Raw genomic sequence first — 20,310 nt, 5'->3', positions numbered from 1 at the left:
TGTCTCTTCAAGGTCACTGCATAATGGACCAAATCCTGAGCATATGTCTTTATCAGTAGGTCATGTCTCCAGACAAGTTTGGGCTCTTGTTCTTCAACTACTAGAAATCCTATGGCTAGGGTGAAGAACACATAACCCACAGCCATCATGCTGTGGCTATTTGTTTGAGTTGGAAAGAATGTGACGGAGAACCCCTACCTTCCCTACATGCTGGGTACTTTAGCTGGCAGGTATGTGCATTATATGTCATAGGTTCATAGGCAAATACTAAGCTAATTGCCCTGAAGGGCCATTTTAAGCCTAGCCAATATCCTATGGTCAGAATCAAACCATGTACCTTGTGTCTTTAAGGTAAGGACCTTAACCATTATGCCAACTCCACTATTGCACTGGCATTGTACTGACATCTATCTTATTAACCCTTCCCACTAGCTGCTGCTGCTGTGGATTAATCTCAGTAATCCCAGGCTTTGACTAAGGATTATTATCTCTGGGTGTACTCCAGCATACATCCATCACCTCCCCACAAACCAGGGTGATTAGCTCCAACTTGTCACTCCTCTCTCATCTCAATCTTCTCCTTCTATTGCCTGAGTGGCAACTTGAATCCAGGTTACAGGAATCATAGAGCAGGCTTTATTCCTCTAAACCAACGCAACTGACTCACACCATAACAATTATCCAAAGAGTTAAAAGTAAATTAATGAAACAGCACTGACAATTTAATTTTGTTTAACTGCATCTCACCTGTAAGGGGTGTACACCAGTTCAGTAAATATGCCTATTTGTCAACTTTTGTTCATTAATCAAAATGTAGATTTTTAAGCAAAAATGGCTATAAAGCAAATATGTCACTTAAGATTAAAATGTATAGCTGAAAAAGCAATAAACAAACATATTTATGAAATAAAAACAAAATAATGTATTAATATTATAAGAAAGAAGACAGAAATAAGATTTATAGTTAACAAGTAATAGCTGTACAAATATAAAACAGAGAATTAAAAGTACATTGATTAAAAGATCCAATGATAAGTGAAGAAAATCTTACAATGAAAGTGAAACAAATGCAAATCACATTATAATTATGGAAATAACTGTAGAAAGAAATACAGCAATGCAACATTTTAACAAAACAGAGAACAATTAGCACAGAAGGAACTGACATGGTACAAGTTCTGTCTTACATCCGTGATGTCAAGAGCCTAGATTCTGCTACCATCACCAAGGACATTGGCAAGTATATCCTACATATACTACAATACACAGGTAATCATGTAGTCAGCTGTGGGAGTAGTAAACAGAGAAAAAAAATCTTAATGTAATCTCAAGCAATAATAAAACAAAAAGTAAAAAGTGTTAATGGCTCTGGTACATGCAGACACAGCCAGTACCTGTAATTTTGACTTTATTAAGTCCTGAAAAAAAGAAAAAGAAAAAGAAAAACAGTTCCTCTAATGAATGTACAACCAAATTAGAAAACAAAGAAGACTAGTTAAAAAACAAATAGCGTTCACGAGGCAGGATACCCAGAAATATGTTAAATTAAACGCACTTTAATCAAATCAAGCGTTTTCGCCTCTGCCCCTGCAGAAGCTTCATCAGAATACAGAAAAAAAGTGCCAAAATTTTCAAACTTTTAAGCCCTTACTAGGCAACATGATGTCACTTCCTTAGATACACATATCATAATTCAGTGACCCTGTAAGAGGTACAACTATATAAAAACGATCATACCCATAATCTATACCAGCGTATTTACACAATTTAAAAAGATTCACAACAAATGAATCTACCTTAAAACAAGCTTCCAAGCAAACAATTACAAGAAGTCTAAAAACTAAAAATAAGAACAATGGAGCAGGTTTAATATACATCCATGGTTATAAAGGATAAAAAATGATCTTGCCCATAAGCCTCAGTATTATAAAGGACAAATATTCTGTTAAAAAGAGCAAGTATTTTTAGACCAACAAACTTGCTTCAAATACGTTTTTTTCCATTAACCCATATCCTATCTCAAGTAACTTCTATACTTTAAGATAGAAGAAATATTACAACACTCATTCAACCCAGGTTCTGAAAAAGCATCAAGTAAGATTTGCCACTCAAGCTCCCTTGTTTCTAAAACAAGAGACTGGGGTCCCCCCCAATCCCCAATGTGACATGGTCAATCCCCATAAAATGAAAGCTATGTCCTATATGACTCAGAATGTGTTTTGATAGGGCATTGTCACTTCTCTTATTTTTTATTGCATAACTGTGCTGATAAATACGGTCCCGTAACCTATGGTCCGTCTTCCCTATATAAAACACAGGGCAACAGTCACAGAAGGCAACATAAACTACAGATTTTGTATTGCAGTTTATCTTGTGATTGATAGTGTATTTCTTATCTCTGATAGTGAATGAACTCCCTATTCTGAGAAGTTTGCACCAATTACAAGCACCACAGGTTGATGTACCATTTTGTCTAGTAAAGGAATTAACCAGTCTGCTCCTCTGCAGGAGTTCTTTCAAGTTACTACCCCTCTTATATACAATAGAAGGGTATGTACCTAGTGTATTTAGTAATGTTGAATTGTTCTGAATAAAGTACCAATTCTTTCTAATGATAGAACACAGATCCCCCGCAAATCTGTTATATGTTGTGACCAAGCTTGTCTTAAAATCAGTCTCGTGTGGACGGTCGTCAGTATTAGTATCAATAGCCAGAATAGCGTTGTTACCAAGACCTGACATAGCTTCCGTCAATTGAGCAGTATCTTGTTCATTATGATAGATTAAAGGTTGGTAAATTCCATTGTCCCTTTTAAAAGAAACCTCATCAACCAAACTATCAATCAAGTCTTCAGGGTACCCCCTATTCATAAACATTTCTTTCAAAGTGGCACATTCATGTTCAAATGCTTGGGCCGTACTACACATACGGACCGCCCTAACCAGTTGCCCCTTTACAATTGATCTCTTTTGTTTCGGTGGGTGGTTACTAGAAAAATGCAACAAAGAGTTGCAATAAGTTGGTTTCCTATAAATCGATGACTGGAACCGGTTATTGCTCAAATCTTTTACCAACTTCACATCTAGGTAGTCAATTTCACTTATTGAAAAGAGATAAGTGAATTTCAAAAATGAAGTAGTCTCATTCATGTAGTTGGTAAGGTCTACTACAACCTCTTCACCCCCTTGGACTAAAATAAACACATTGTCTAGGAAGCGCGTATAAAATTTTATGACATTTTTAAACCATGGGTTATTTAGAAGAAATGTTTTCTCCCAGTAAGCGACAAACAAATTCGCTACACTTCCCCCACAAGGGGAGCCCATGGCAATCCCTTGTTTCTGGAGGTAGTAGCAGTTGTCAAAAATGAAAAAGTTTGAGGACAAAACAATGTCCAGTAATTGAGTTACGACAGCTATGTTGTCCCTGGGTGCATTAAAGCTCATCAACATCAACTCAACCCATTCAACCGCTTCCTGGTGTGGTATAGAGGTGTAAAGGTCAACCACATTGATGGTTAGGAAGTTGAACGACGGGTCAAATTGAATGTCATTGATTGATTTCAGAAAAGACCAATAATCTTTACAGATTTCAGGAATTAACCGCAGGTATTTAGATATTATATTGTCAATAAGTCTAGAGCATGGATGGGTAATTGAGCATCTCCCATCCACTAAGGCTCGCATCGGTGGATTTGCCAAATCTTTGTGGATTTTAGGGATCCCAAACATGACCGGCACTTTAGGGAAAGAAATATTGATAAAATTATAAGTATCAATATTAATCTTGCCTTCAATAAACAAATCCCTAAAGTACCCTTTAATCCTGTTATGGGATCCTACCATCTCGTTTAAGGAAGAGCTTTCATAGGCAGGGGAGTTTAACACAGACAACATTCTATTATTATAGTCTGCTTTGTCAAAGATGACTAAACCCCCTCCTTTATCGGGTTTAATAACCCTCACTGACATCCCACATAAGTTGTTTAAAGCCATCATTTGATCTAAAGAGATGTTGCTCCTATTATCTAACCATTTGATAGAAGCAAAAAGATGTCTAAAATCAAGTTCACAAACACTCTCAAAGATGTGCAAGTTGGGGTTAAGGGGGGATTGAATGTACTCGACAATTTAAGTGTAGGTCCTTCCCTGTATATTTCATTGTTAAAAAAAACTTTTAAATTTAATCTACGCACAAAACATTTCAAGTCTATCAATGTTTTAGATAGACTTAACTTCTGATCTGGAACAAAGGAAAAACCATTAGCCAACAATTCAATCAATTCACTGTCAATAGTGATGTTTGAAAAATTATAGACTTTAAAGTCTCCTTTGGTCTTGACCAGGATAACAGGTTGGCCGTGGTCTAGTAGAGTAGCACCATCATATCTATTTGCTACTTCTGTTTGTTCCAGTTCTTGTAATGTTGTTGGCGGTTGTTCTTGCCCCCTAAAAAAGGCCTCTGTTGAGCCTTATAATTAGGAATGCCATTGTTATTCTGGTAGTTAGCTTTAATTCTGCTGCTCCTCCTTAGTTCCTGGGACGATGTCCCCTCCCCACCATCACCTGGATAGTCTCCATTATCCAAATAATCATCTGGAATATCTTTAGAGGCTGAGGCACCTCTGTTGTTATTCCCCTTATTCTGGTTGTCGCTACTGTGTTTATTTTTGAAAAGGTTGGGATAGGCAAGACAATTTTGGTAAGCTTGTCTATCTCTTACCAGTTTTTTTGATTTGTTAGATTTTAATTTAGACAACAGAGCATCAATACTCGAGAAAATACGGTTGTAGTCGTACTTGTACCGCATGAAATTAATGTCAGTTTTTATAATCTCATCAAGTTGACTAGTTTCAGTCAAAAGGAAACTAATATGGTTGGAATAGTGTTTTATCATTAATTCCAACAGCTCCAACCCCTGTCTGTTGAAAAGAGCCATTAGTTCCTCGGAAAACAGTGAGTCCTGAAATAACCCAGTCGGTGTAAAAGTATTCCTTAACCCTTTAGGAATAATTTTTTCCGATAAACATTGCTGGAAATAAGCAACCTCAAGTTGCAACTTTTTGATCTTTAGCATTTTGCCATCCAAAATTTTAAGTTTGTCAGAAATATTATCAACAATGTTACCTGCAGAGTCAGACCCAGAGACCGGTGGACCAGATAGTGAAGCAGAGCCAAATGTTAAAGCGTCCAAATTCCCAGCCCATTCGGCGAAAAGTGGCACACCAATAAGTCCAAGGTTATTATTCGAAGCAGGTCCAGCCAAGTTTGGAATCGTAAAAGCAGGGTTGCTGTCAGAAAAACGACCAACATGGTTTCCATCTGTAGAGCCTGTTATTTGGCTCCTATTGTTGTTATCATTGCAGACATGCGTTTCATTCATCCCTGATGGAACACCACCCCTCAAATCTGAAGATGTATTATCAAAACTCGCACTACTAATGTACAGGTATAAGGATGGCATCCAATTAAGCTTTTATAAAAGGCCAAATGTTCCTTTGGGACATGTCTAGCCAAGGAGCAAACAAAGAAGAAAACTGAACAAGTGGAAGTTTGCAGTCTATGACAGTAACTATTACTGCAGTGGACTGTATGTTGCCTCTGGTTCAAAATTCATGATTTTTTTTTTTTTGGTTTGCTGGGCAGCTGACATCTACAAATGAGTTCAGCTCTTATCTAATGTTCTGTGATGCATTCAGCCACTGGTTCTGCTTGCTGCTCATCTCTTCCAGACATTTCTTTCTGAGCTAATCAATGTGTAAGAGGGAGTAGGGTGAAGAATAATGACTTGCAGTGATGCTGCAATAGTAGCTTTTTATTCCCTTTCTGTTCTGTTACAATATGAAGGAAATTTAAGAAGCAGCAAAGCAAGTAGCTAGATAAGCCCTCCCTCTGGATCACCCTAATCCTAGCCAGATATTGCATTTGCTTCCTACCCTTGTTTTGTGTTCAGTACAAAGAGCATTAGATAGCTCTCAACTTTCCCTGATTTTGCACATTGTCCCTGATTTTTCCTTTATACATGTTGGTGCAACCTAACAACTTTCTATGTATCGAAAAGTAGTATTTATCTATTTAGCCTTGAGAGTTGTGTAGATGTGTGTGTGTGTGTGTGTGTGTGTGTGTGTGTGTGTGTGTGTGTGTGTGTGTGTGTGTGTGTGTGTGTGTGTGTGCACGCATGTGTGTGTGTGTGTGTGTGCGTGTGTATGTGTACGCGTGCGAGTGTGTGTGCGTGCATGCGTGTGTGTGTGTGTGTGTGTGTGTGTGTGTGTGTGTGTGTGCACGCGTGTGTGTACGTGTGTGCATGTGTATGAGGGAGAAGGCTCTAGTACTGGCGAAACAGACATTAGAACAGAACATGAGGATAAAATCTGGAATTACAGCTATCAACTGTTTCTGATTTTAACTGATTTTCTTAATCTATTCTTTGTAAAATATGAATTTTCTATCAATTTGTTGAGATAGTTGAGTTTCAGAATTCATACCCTTTAGAAAATTGCATGTTGCATTCTAGCAACTTTGTAAGTCTATAAAAGCAGTTAACCTGCCCCTGACTTTGGTCCCTTTCCTTCATTATTCTTTGCCATTGTCTACAATTCTGATGCTAATATGCCTGAATTCACCCTAGTGGGGAGAGGGGGACAGGTTAAATTCAAGAGGAACGAGAGAAGTGGGAGAGGGTGACATATGGGTGTCAGCCCTGGTGTTGGCTGTGTCTGTGTGTGGATTAGGTAATATCAGATGATGTCCCTCTTGGTATGAATAGATGACTTGCACAGTATGAGTAAAGAACCGTAACAAAGGGGAGATGAAGAGAGTGGCTGCTCTGGGTGCAGCCTTTTAAGGTTTACTGTATAATTTGCATCTGTTGATGGGACATAATTGCAGGACATGCATTCATAGAAAAGCCACAAGTAATATTATAATTATTGTACTGAGGAAGGCGGTCGCTCCTTCCCTGCTAACTGATATTCTGATCAGCTCTTGGGGGATGTGTACTAGAAATGTAATGCTGAAACAGCTTCTAGATATATGAAAAGCTTTTTTTTGTTGTTATATCTCTTATATTAGCTATGTATTTCTTACATTTGAAATGCATAAGCAGTAATGTTTTGTTTTTATAAAATTATTCTTAGGCAGCACTTTTGCTGCAGATGTCGATTTTGATTGTTTATTACTTTCTTTTTATTGGCAAATGCCTGGAAATGTCATTTGATAGGTATCTTTTGTGGCTGTATAGTTTCTCACTTCCATTTTATATTAGTTTCTTTACATGTGATTTAGCTTTTGTGAATTTGATTGATTCGTACTTATTTTAAATAAGTGCGTTGAGTTTGTATCTTTTGTCTGAAGAAGCAGTTTGGTTTTACCACAAAAGTGCTCAGCATTTTTATCAATAAATATATTTTTTATATTACTCAGTCGTGGCAGTTTGGAGTATTTTATCTCTAGAACGCAGAGTATGGAATCATCTCAAAGATGCATACACACATCATGAAGCAGAGCCCCGGCCATAACCCCCTGCAAGCCATCTCCAGACTACTGGATGTGTGATTGCTAAATCTGTCATGGAGGTGCACATGTCACCTATGGACAGAGGCACTCTGTAATAAAATCAAACTCATACGCATATAAGCCTAATGTCTTCCATCACACAGATATAGCAATTTGGCTTTAAATGGTATAATAATTGCTATGACTTTATGTGCTCTTGCCCGTTACCATAGTAATGTCCTATGACCCTATGAACATTGCACATGTCAATGTTGTTGTCATCCACATGTGCTATGTTGAGGTGTTGATTTACTATAGGCCTACAACAGTGTATTCCAATCTGTGACTTGAGCTACTGTACTGATGGCCACTGCTGCCACTTAGTTACATGTTCCTTCCACAACAGTTGTAGTAATATGCATCCTGAGGACAGCTGACATGGTATGATGCTATGTATATTACTGCCTTACTAAGGCATGTTATCTGATAGTGGAGTATATCCACATTCTATACAGTTGTCATTCAACCATCACAGTGACAGCTGCAGTATAGAACAGGTGTGCATGTGTTTACCTAGCATCTTTAATGTTGTCTGACATACAGCAATATTACACCATAGTGATTACATAGGTACATATGGCTGGGTTCATCTGCATGTTGTAATGCTGTGATATACACAAACATATTACGTACTGAGATTCACTTACAATCTAGGGGAATTCATTGTAAGCAGTGCTGTGTTTCTTTTCACAAGGATTATACAGATGTTCTCTAGCAGCATCGTGTGATTGTCAGCATTTGTGTCATTATCTGTTCTGCATCAACAGCATCCACCTCAGTTGTATTGTGTCCTTATGTGGTGTCAGGGGCTGTCATCCACACATTTCCATGGATAAATATATAGGCATATGATGTACAACTCATGTAATGATATGAAATAGTTAGAGTTCTACAACTGTGTTAATATTTCCACTGTGTTACATGTGATTCATACCAAAGGGTTTTTTTGGAGGTCACATACAGCCTAAAGTCCAATTGTAGTATAGGTACAGCTATAGTGTGATTGTACTGTGTCATGGATGTATCACTACATCACGTCAGTAATACGACTTGATAGTTTGCATGAACACATAGGGATGTATGACAGGATTTCATGGTAGTATAACATTTTCACTGACAATGTCACAGGGACAGTGATCATGTAGCACATGTGTTGAGGTTTGACATGTACTTATAGAGGGTGCTTCATGTATTATTTGCTTGTGTATAATATTACAGTGACAGCTTCCTCGATCACTGATACTTCACTATACACTGCTGTACTTTCTGTGCACATGGACATAGGTGATGCATTGCCATCAGTCTCACATACTGCAGTACAATGGCTCACTTAAGTCACACATCAATTGCTGATGCTTCAGACAATATCCATTGTTATTACATGTGTCAGATGCATGCAATACCCAGCTTTGTGTAGGAGATCCACTCATAATAGTGTGGTGTTTGTATGTGTTGATCATACCTCTCAAACATACAGAATTCCTTGGAATTTCCCAGTTTTGAGGCTAAAATAATGGATTGCCACGAATTCATGAGTGCCCATTTCAAATCATGATTTTCTTTTTCTTTATTTACAATTTTTTCGATGATGCTGATGTCATCACACATTGTCCCACATCATCACCATGCAGGGGCATACATGATGACATCAGCGTAGTGAGACCATGCCTGACCCCCGACTGCCTGTAAGAGAGTTTAAAAACAAAATTGTTTATATGGTTGCAAGCCTGCTTACTAGTGCACTGACCACTTGCGGCAGCTAATGAAAGAGTACATTGAGATGACTCAGACGATCCAACAAAACACGTTTGTATGTTGCTTTAAGTGAGCTGGTGTGTGGAATAATAGACGCGAATCAGTGACGTCAAGAAAGGTGAAGGTCTAACTGATGCAAAGAACAACTTGTATATTTTGTATTGGAAAAATACCAAGCTGTCTATGTACATTTTGGGTATCTACTGTGTGATATTCCATCTCCATACCTTGTTGTGCATATCTTCATAATGTGCAGTTGAACAAGGCTATTCAAAGATAATTTAGGATGGTCAGTCTGTGTATTCTGACTTCTGAGGGAGCTACAAAACTAGTTAAGGAGTACAGGTAAGGACCAACATTATAGAAATGAAATATCTAAAATATTGCTCGCTCATTATAAAAATTAAATATCTAAAATATCACTATGTACGTACAGTTAACAGATTTCAGACCATTAATGCATTCACTTAAAGTGGAAACTTTGGAAAGTAGTACATTCATTTTACGTATCTAAATAGTCATTTTTCAAGGCTATGTAATCTGTGCATTATCTAAGGTGGAGGTTTGTTTTGTATTGTGATTAGATTGTGTCAAAATTAGATTCTGGGAAATTGTTTAAAGACAGTTTGTGGAACTGTTCCAATTTTTTTAATATTTTTTAACAAATAATCTAGTTGTGCAGCGTCCACATTTCTAACAGGAGCATTACGTTTATGTGCGGATTACTGGCAGTGGCCTTGGATCAGTCCATGTCCTGTTTTGATTGTATTCTGTGCTGTTGCTAACCTTGGAAGTTGGAGGTTCACTGTTTTCTTGCCATGCTGATTACCCACATTGCTTTTGTTTGGTTGTCAGAGGTGACCACTAGATCATATGTAAAGTTAAATGACCCACCACAGTTGGACTCGGTAGGGACAGTACAGACACAGTTGGGTAAGGGTTGGGTGTTGTAAGTGAATAGCTTCATATTTGTAAATAATAACTTGGCGTTTCATTTTTGTGAATAAAAGTGGGCACATGAAAAGAAAAAATTAAGTTATCCTTTAAATATTATTTTACTGAACCTGCAAACCTACAGCTGAGGGAGACTCCACTTAGAAACGGAATTAATGGAAATACAAATTATCATAGTTGATTAGGGACACCTGAACTAATACACCATGCCATTGTAAAAGTTATGTAGGTTGCATGGCAATCATATTCTCAAGGCAGTTTAGGTAGTGGCAGGTGTTATAAAACATTACTGTTTTCTTGTGTGGCTGCATCATACTGTTCAGTTACAGCACATTCAAAAATAGTTTGGTCCATTAGGTCATGAAGCACTTAAATGTACATAGTATGAGTGCCACACTGGTATGTGCGTGTAGTTACAAGCTTTGATAGCATTTCTCATAACCATACCTCTGAAGCTCTCAGAGCAAAAAATCTAGACAAGGCCAAAAATAATGGTAGGACAAAGGCCCAAAAATAGGGACAGATTTTAAATATTGCTCCTGTGAACTCTGATAGTAATTAGACTAATATGCTTTGTATTATTATGTATGTTCTGAGGGCTATGAAGTCTGAAATTCAAATGCCTGCCCTTATTTATTATTTTGTGATTTCAACCTTCACATTGGTATCCCACAATTCCAATAGAGTGGGTGGGGTTAATAATTATGCATGCAAATTGTATGTTAATCAGTGTCTCGATTTTTGGCCAGTTGTACCTACTTTTCATGGGTCTTTGTCCAGATTGTTGATGTTTCCAGGTTGAGCGGTATAGTGTTGATATCCATATGGCCGATACGTCAGGCAGGGATGCTTCAGTCAAGTGTATCACATCTGTCACAGTGAGCTCCCACTCATCTTGTAGGCCATACAGAACTACTCTTTGGGATGTATACCCATTAGGATTTGGCAGTGCAGACTTCCCTTCAAGGTGTTCTACCAGAGGCTTGTGTGATACATTTTTCTATATTGCACACAGTAAATGCACAACTCAGTGACAACATTGATGGCATGATTGCCCCTGATTTCAACTCCAGGTTTAACACCCTCCCTATTACACCCTCCAAAAAGTGTCCAATTTTGGGGAAGGGGTGGTAAATTCCCCTTATAGAATACTGACAATAATTATAGTTGTACATGACTGTTACTGCAGAACATGTATAAGTTACAGTCACATATTCTGTCAATGTCACAGATTAATGGTCATAATATTTAAAAGTGTCCATGATTGTGCCTGTTGCTGTCTACACTTGTCCAGGAATCTGTTGCTGTGTGTCCCTGATTGGTTAAGAGGTATGGTGAAATATCAATCATATTCAAGCAAGTCATTTTGCAACTCTTAAGAGTATGCACATACCCCCTATTGTATATACCATCCTTGCTAAATGTTCTCTCCAGTGAACATGTTTACATCACAACCATTAACCTCCATTGACATGTAACCTTGTGTGACCATCACATAGTATTATCATGTGTGATGATATACTTGCACAAGAGGTGGAAACAGCAGTACGTGCTGTGCTATCTACATATGTGCATAATGTTATGCTACTGACTTGCCTTGGAAGTATAGATAGATTGACATATCCTACCTTGTGGACATTGCCATATTTAGCAGTCCTCTTCTTTGTTATTCACTCTTATCATTCATGCTTGTGCCCATTTTCATCAGCACACTTTCCCTGCCCAGGGTACATTTCCTTGTATTTTGCCCTTGCTGTTTACTCTTCCTCTCCATTATTTAATTGTTTTAGTGTACATTGCACTCGGTACACTTTTCTTTACTGTCTTATTACTGATGTTATTGCAGTATTTTCGCCCCTGGTAATCATTATGGGTGTCCACATGATCTCGCGGAGCAGGTTTGCTGGAAGACAAACTTAAATGCTTCTTGTTTCTGTGCCTGTGCTGCTCGACATGGTTTCCTAGCAGCAGCCCTGTTGCTGGCCATGCAACTGTGCTTGTATGCCTGTAAGCATGATGAGTAGCATGAATATGCAATTAGCGGTGCTGCTCACTGCACTAACATGTAAATTCTGTGTAGGCTTTGGCGCAAAGTCTACACAAAGTTCATCGAATTCCTGGAAGAGTCCAGCTGATTGACATCCCAATGTAACAAACATAACAAATCAAAAACAGGATGACAATAAGGTAACTCTACTGAATGCCAGAAGTCTCAACAGCAAAACCCCTAACTTTTGAGTTACTCCTGCATTTAGAGCACATCCATGTTTGTGTAATTACTGAAACTTGATTTAAACATTCAGAAAGCTCTTCCTCCATGCCTGGGTTTTGCACCATGCATGTTTTCAAAGTGTATGGAAACTGGGGTGCCATCTCCAAATTTGTTAGGGACCATTATCACCTCTAGGCAGATCTCCAGGGACCCACAAACAGATCTAATTGAATTTCATATTCCACTAAACAAACACAACTGTGACTTTATAGCCTTTTGCAGGACTATCTCACCTGACACTCATATAAAGTTCCCCAATGTAATCAATGAACTTCCTATTAACAGAAACTCTTTATTTTTTAAGACATTAGCTAAACATTAATAAACTGTAGAACCTATATATCAAACGTAGGATATGCCAAAACTTAGATTTCATAAACAAAAGCTGCATGGAACAGATTGTTAACAAGCCTACTACATGGCATAATATTCTGGTATCTCCCTCCCTGGTTAAGTCTGACCTTAAATTAGTTATGTTTACTATTAGTACCTCTAAAGCTGAAGACACCAAATCCTCCAAATTCAAAGAATTCAAACTTACAAATCTCTATGTTTTATGAAGGAGTTTTAATACTGGCTCATTCCAACATAACCCCAGACATCACCTCAGCAGGAAGATATACAAAAGAGCTCTGGCCCACTGTGATAAATGTATAAAACTGACAGCACGTAAAGATCTAAATAGAATGGAAAGTTTAAAAGTAAACCACATCAGTGGCCTTCCCACATAAACTCTTCAACAAAAGAAAAAAAATACCCTTAAAGAATACAACAGATCTATAAACCCTCAAATCAAGGATAACATTAAAAATGACTGAAATCTTAAATGAAGCAATAGAAATACAACCCATGAATGGAGGTTAGCATCTGACAATAAGGACAGCTACAAATCCTTATTAAGTTACATTAGAAAATGAAGAAATAACACCCAACATTTCACAGATGGTGCCAAAGACATTACCAATGTACTAACTAATAAATCCAATGTCAGCTTCACCCCAGAAACAATTATCCGAAGTCCATTTATCCCTGAAGCCAACAGACCCCAGCATCATAACCAAAGATTATGTACTAAAGGCATTCTAAAAAACTAAAAATACTTCACTGAACCTGATGGTATACCTGCCTATTTAATAAACAGTACTGAGCATTCCATGACAGAGCCGCTCCTTAAACTATCAGCTTAGCAAAGGAAACATAATTAAAAAGAAAAACAATTAAGGTACATGTCCCCTTATGTTCCCAATTGTGCTTAGTGCCCTGCAATTCTAATGTTCTGTTTTACAGCACTGTTGAGGCAGGTGGAATCTCCATGGCTGCTCTTTGCTTGATTCTTCCTTTCAAAACACTTTCATCTCTATAGGTAGAGTTTACTGTCATTACTAGCAGTGTCCCATTTCTCCATGTTCTCAGGCATTTGTACCTACATGTTCTGAGCTCACTGCTAGACACAGGCCTTGACTGATTAATTCCCAAGAGAGTGGGAGTAGTGACCTGCTTCACTCCTCTCCCACCCCCAATTCTCCAGCCCCCTTGAGACCATTCAATATATTTGCTCTGATCTCCACCCAAAGTCACACCCTCAAGATCTACCTATCTATTCCACCATAAAACCACATAACCCTCTTATCTCATTATGCTTAATATTAATGCAAGTCTTAACTCCCACCTACAACTTCCTATACAAACACATCACACATCCAATCAATAAAATGCTCCTCTTTCCACAACTTACCCTGTTCTACCATCTTCTTCTTTTCTCTTCACCTCCCTCACCCCCTATAACCAATAGCAAACATCTTATTAAAACACTTAACCAACCAATCATCATATGAATATATATTACACCTACTTCCAAAACTTCCACACCAACAAATTACCACTACAACCCCCTAGTAATCACAACAAACCCACACTCAAGCTCACCACTGTCAAGATTACTCTTTTTTATAATTAGGTTCATAGGTTCATAGGTTCATACTAGGCTATCTGCCCTAGGGCATTTATAAGCCTAGCCAGAATGTGTTTGGCTTTCGCCACCCATTTTAAATTTATTTTGCTATGCCCTTTTTCGAGGTTAGTATACTGTGCCTCTGTCTAACAGTGACACAGAAGTGATACCCGGGGTAAACCTACGATCTCCCATCCACTCATCAAGATTCCTCTTGAAGAGAGTCAATGAGGGACTCTGCCTAACCTGGACTGGGATTTTATTCCAGAGTGAAGGGAGCCTCTGGGTTATGAATCTGTCCCTCCAGCATGTCATATTTATTTCAGTGCTGAGGTTCAAGTCTCTCGAGCACGTAGCTCAATGGGATTTGGATTTTCTGAGGTGCAGCATGTCCATTAATTCCGGGTTGGACATGGCTTTATACGTCAGGGACAGATCGCCTCTGAACAGGCGGTATGCCACTGAGTAGAGCTGGAGTTTCTTTAACCGGGCAGCATATGTCATCTGTTTGAGCCCTTTGATCCTCTTGGTGAGGTACTTTTGGGGTCTTTCCAGTTGCTGCAGGTGTCTGGTAAGGTACATTCCAAAAGGGGCATTGTACTCAATTATGGGCCTGACGAGGGATGAGTAAAGAGGCACGATGACCTCCCCTGATCTAGATGTGAATCCCTTCATGATTAGGTGGGCTATATAAAATGTTTTTCTAACCACTTTGGCCACGTGGTTGTCAAATGAGATATTGCTATCAACTTGGGTCCCCAGGTCCCTAATTACTTCTTCTGTACTTAATGGATTACCACCTATGTGGTAATTTGTGGGCACTTTGTTTTTGCCAAAGGGGATGACTATACACTTTTTGGCATTTAGCTTGGGGCCATGGCTCTGGCACCAGTTGTCTGTTTCTATGAGGCCCTTTTGGAGGATGCTTGTGTCAGCTGGAGAGTCGATTATGGCACCCAGTTTGCAGTCATCTGCGAACTTGGTCAGCCACAGTCCTTCCGTGTTGGCCTGTACCTCCGAGAAATATATACCGAACAAGTGAGGTCCCAGGACTGAGCCTTGTGGGGCACCACTTGTAACTGGTTTGGAGTCTGACATGGCTCCAGCAATTCTAACCATGTGGGCTCTGTCCTTGAGCCAGTTTGCAATCCATCTAGTGACATAGGGGTTTATATTTAAGCTGGTGAGCTTATCTATAATGCCCGAGTGGGGTATTGTATCGAAGGCTTTTGCGAGGTCCAGGTAGGCTGTGTGGACCACCTTCCCCTTGTCAATGGCCTTGGTGACTGTTTCAAAGAAATCAACCAGGTTTAAGAGGCAGGATCTGCCCTTAACAAAGCCGAACTGGGTAGGATCCAATGTCTGTAGGTCCCCAATATCTTTATTTATGAGGTCCATGATGATCCTTTCCATAGCTTTGCATACCAAGCTAGTCAGGTTTATGGGGTGATAGTTTCCAGGATCTGTTGAGGCACCACCTTTATGGAGAGGGACCACTGTTGCTGTACGCCACTCTTTGGGCACATATCCTGTAGTAAGGCTGAGATTGAACAGTAGTTTTATGTTTGGGTTTAGCTCTTCTTGGAGTTCATGTAGGACACAGCCCGGGACACCGTCTGGTCCCATTGATGCTGTGTTTTTTGCTTTGGAGAGGGCGGCTCTTACCTGAGCATCTGAGATGTCAGGGGGTAGCACTCTGCTGGGATAGATATTTGCCCTTTTGGTGGGGAGGGGAGGAGAAGTTTGCGCTGAACCTGTCAGCTAGGATGTTGGCAATGTCTGTGGGTTCGGTGTATTTTTTGTCATTTTGGACTAATTCTGAGCATATCTGGGAATTACCACCCAGGTTCCTAACATAACTAAAGAAAGCCTTGTGATTATCCTTAGTGTCCTGTGCAATTTTTCTCTCGAAGCTGGCCTTAGACAGTTTTATGAGTGCCCATAGTTTTTTGCTAATACTGATCAGTAATGCCTTCCCCTTTTTGGGATTTTGCTCTATCATTTAGTAGCTTCCTCCTTCTATTGTATAGTTTGTTTATGGCTGGGGTCCACCAGACAGGACGTCTGCCTTTGGAGGATTGGGTCTTGGTTTTATTTGGGATCGCATGATCCATGCATTCCTGAAGGTGTTCATAGAATGCGTTTATAAAGGATTCTGCGGTCTGGGCCGTATTTTCCACAGGCCCAGGGGCTTTGAAGGATTCCACCTTGGTTTTGAGGAGTGTGAAATTTGATTTAGAGAAGTTTTTCACTGTGGTTTTCTGGGCAGGGGGTGGGGTCGGGATGTGAATATCAAGTGAGATTAGTTTATGGTCTGATCTTACCAGTGATGGATACACTTCTGGTCTGGAGCATAGAGTCCCTGTGTTGGTGATGATCAGGTCCAGTATGTTTTCCCCTCTTGTGGGAGTGGTAACAAGTTGTTCCATAGCATTTGAGTTTATAAATTCTAGGAACCTTTGGGCTAGGGTGTTGGAGCTAGAGTAATGCTCCCAGTATATGTTTGGGTGGTTGATGTCGCCCAATATAATGGTGTTTGGAGAGACCTTCATATTTTCCAGTGTTCTCAGAAAGGCCGAGTGGGGTTCCTGGGTTTGGGAGGGTGGTCTGTAGCAGGCTATAAACTGGAAGGCAGTTTTACCCACTGTTAGTTGCACATGGATAGTCTCTGATGCTTCGTGCTTCGCCACCAACCTGGAGGTGTGGGTATCTTTGATGAATATCGATACTCCCCCTCCTTTTGTAGTTCGGTCCAAGTTTTGGGGCCGAAAAGCATGGTATGAGGTATAACCTGGTAGTGCTGGGGTGCTCTCAGGAGCCCTGAACCAGGTTTCTGTTACTGCACAGATATCGATGTTCTCCATGCTAAGGAGAGTTTCGAGTGCGTGCATCTTGAGGTTTAGACTTCTGGCGTTGAGTAGCATTACTCTTAGTTTCTTATCCCTTGTGATACCTATGGAGGTGGGTTTGTCTTTTGAGCCTTGCCTAAAAAAGGCACTATGGGGGTAGCAAGAGCCTTTGCCAATATCCGAAAGCCCAGGGGTGACAGGTGCAAGCCGTCCCTAGCGAAGCATCGTGGCTTGTCGAGCATATCATCCCAAGCTGACAGGCATTGGATCCCCTTTGAATGACACCAGTACTTAAGCCAATTGTTGAAATTGATCATCTTGTCTTCATATTGTGGTATCATTCTTGGTGAGGGTAAGATGCTACTCAAGGTCAGGGTCATACCGGCCTGGGCTACATGCTCAGAGAGCTCCTTTATGTCTCTTTTCTTGTAGTCCAGGGAGGTACGTCTCAGGTCATTCACACCAGCATGGACAATGACTGAGTCATATTTGTACTTGCCTTGGAGTGACCTGAGTGCTTGTGTTATGTGGCGGATCCTAGCGCCCGACAGGCTGCTCACCGTGACCCTCTCCTTGTTCAGCCTGGTGAGCGGGACGTCAGTGTGCCTGACGATAGAGTCACCTATTACAAGTGTATCAGGTGTGTTGTTTAGTCTTAAGGGCTGTGACTGTTCGGCACACTGGCTTTGTGAGATATGTGTTTTGTTTTGGGGTAGCGGTTGCTTGGGTGTCTGCTTTGGAGGTCTCTGCTGCTTAGGCAGATCTTATTTGTGTGATTATGTGTTTAGTTTGCTGTCGTGGTAGGTCTATGTGAGACTGGAATTGTAGTGAGTGTGGTTTCCTTCTCCTCCTGACTGGTTATGCCAGTACTGAGTTGAGAGAGCTTAGCCTCCAGTTTGGCTATATGGTTGCATCTCTCACATGTGTTGGAATTTGTTGGGAGGAGGAGAGGGTTGTCTGTGTACATGAGGCAGTTGAAAAATTTGCCTCAAGATTCCCAGATTCACCAGCTGGACAGGAGAGGAGATTGACAACTGACCTTTGGACATGCTAGAATAATATTGGGAATTCCTTAATAATTGAAAACAAGGGCCAGTGGGGAGTGAGGGTGTAGTGCTTTTAATTTTTAGTGCTGACTTATATAATTGCTTTAGCGCACAAGTGCCAGGTAACTTAAGTGCAATGTGTTACAGGTAACTTAAATGCAAAAACGACAAACAGTAACTTTCTTTCAAGTGAAACAAGGAAATAAGTACAGTAAGCAATGCAGATATCACTAATGATCCACAGAAGCACTGAGAAGCCGCGTATTAGGTGGAATTAGCGTTCCAGGGAAATAACAAGCAAACAAACAACAAGCATATAAACAAAGCTAGATTCAGCAGGCCTGGATCTAGTCTATGCTACAGCAAACAAGGTGTACCAATTTCAGTAAGATACAGTTCAAATATTCAGGCACTATAAACCTTTAACCAGAAATTCCCAGCTCAGAAGGGCAGAGTCCAGCCTCTTCTCCCACAAGAGTGCAGACCACAAACCTTCTTAATGTAAAATAACTGGCCTGAAGCCCAAGTGCCTAAACCAGAACTAATACACTTTAAGAATAACAGACACTGGGCTCTCAATCAGCAGTTCCCAACTTAGAAAGATGAAAGCTACCTGTCCTGCTACCACAGTGCATGCCACAAGCCTTCCTAATGTAAAACAACTGGTCTGAAGCCCAAGTGCTTAATCCAAAAGACTTAGAATGATAGCTACACTTTAATCAAGTTACTACCAAGCAGTAATAAATACAATTGAATACTTTAGAGAATGCCTGGATTAGTGCTCAAGTTACACAAACAAAGCTAGATCCAGCAGGCCCGAATCTAGTCAATGCCACAGCAAACAAGGCGCACCAACTTCAGTAAGAAGCAGTTCAGATATGCATGCACTATAAGCCTTTAACCAGAAATTCCCAGCTCAGAAGGGCAGAGTCCAGCCTCTCCTCCCACAAGAGTGCAGACCACGAATGTAAAATAACTGGCCTGAAAGCCCAAGTGCTTAAACCAGAATTAATACACTTTTAGAATAACAGACACTGAGCCCTCAATCAGCAGTTCCCAACCTAGAAGGATGTAAGCTACCTGTTCTGCCACTACAGTGCAGACCACAAACCCTCTCAGTGCAAAACAACTGGTCCGAAGCCCAAGTGTTTAAACCAAAAGGCTTAGAATGAGTTACACCAAGCAGTAATAAATACAACTGAGTACTTTTAAGATGATGCAAAAGTAAAATAAAGTAGGTAGAAACACAAGTACAGTAAAAGCAGATGAAATTTTTTTTTTTTCTGAACAAGTGCTGAGATCAAACAAACAGATTTGAGTGCTGAAACTAGAAAACTGGCTAGTTATAAGAAAAAAAAACTACGCTATAAGGCTTCCCTCCAACACAGAAGGGCTTGGGGGCTCAGAAGCCTACAAATAGTCTATACCACTTAACAGGAAAGGCAGGCAACAAGCTTAAATTTTTTTTTCTGTTTCCCAGATGCTCTCTTTCTACACAGTAGGAGTGCCTGAAATCAGAATATGATCTCACTGCACTCAGTTGAGTGAGCAAATGAGATGGGCCCAGAAGGAGTATCCAAACACAAATTTACAAGAGGGGCGGGCAGTTTCAAGGCAACTAAGATTAACACCAAAACAAAAACCGGGAGGGTGGGTGGGACTAACTGAAGAGCAGAGTCAAAACTTCCACTTCAGTTAATATTCCTGCAACACACAGTTAAAATCAATTTAAATACTGTATTTTTTTTTTAAAAAAAGTGCAGATAAAGGTAGTTAAATTCTCTTATACGTCCAGTTGAATACAGCAAGTTCTTAGCCGGCCAAAGCTGAGGTTTTTAAGCAGAAAATATTTCACACTGTACCACTTAAATAGGCAAGGACAGGAAATCAAAGAATGTGGCTACCCCCACACCTGTAATTACTAGCAAA

General features: G+C 39.9%; 1 protein-coding gene across 1 annotated transcript in view; it reads right to left on the bottom strand.

Annotated features, from left to right (window-relative positions):
* The window catches only part of LOC122807193 (aldehyde oxidase 3-like), a 1,326,697-nt gene that overhangs the window by 559,077 nt on the left and 747,310 nt on the right, over window positions 1-20,310 (bottom strand). The gene's annotated exons all lie outside the window — the stretch shown is intronic.

This window comes from Protopterus annectens, chromosome 7.part0 (assembly GCF_019279795.1).
Source record: "Protopterus annectens isolate FY-2018-M chromosome 7.part0, PAN1.0, whole genome shotgun sequence".
Classification (NCBI taxonomy): Eukaryota; Metazoa; Chordata; order Ceratodontiformes; family Protopteridae; genus Protopterus; species Protopterus annectens.
This window is presented reverse-complemented; position numbering and strand designations above follow the sequence as displayed.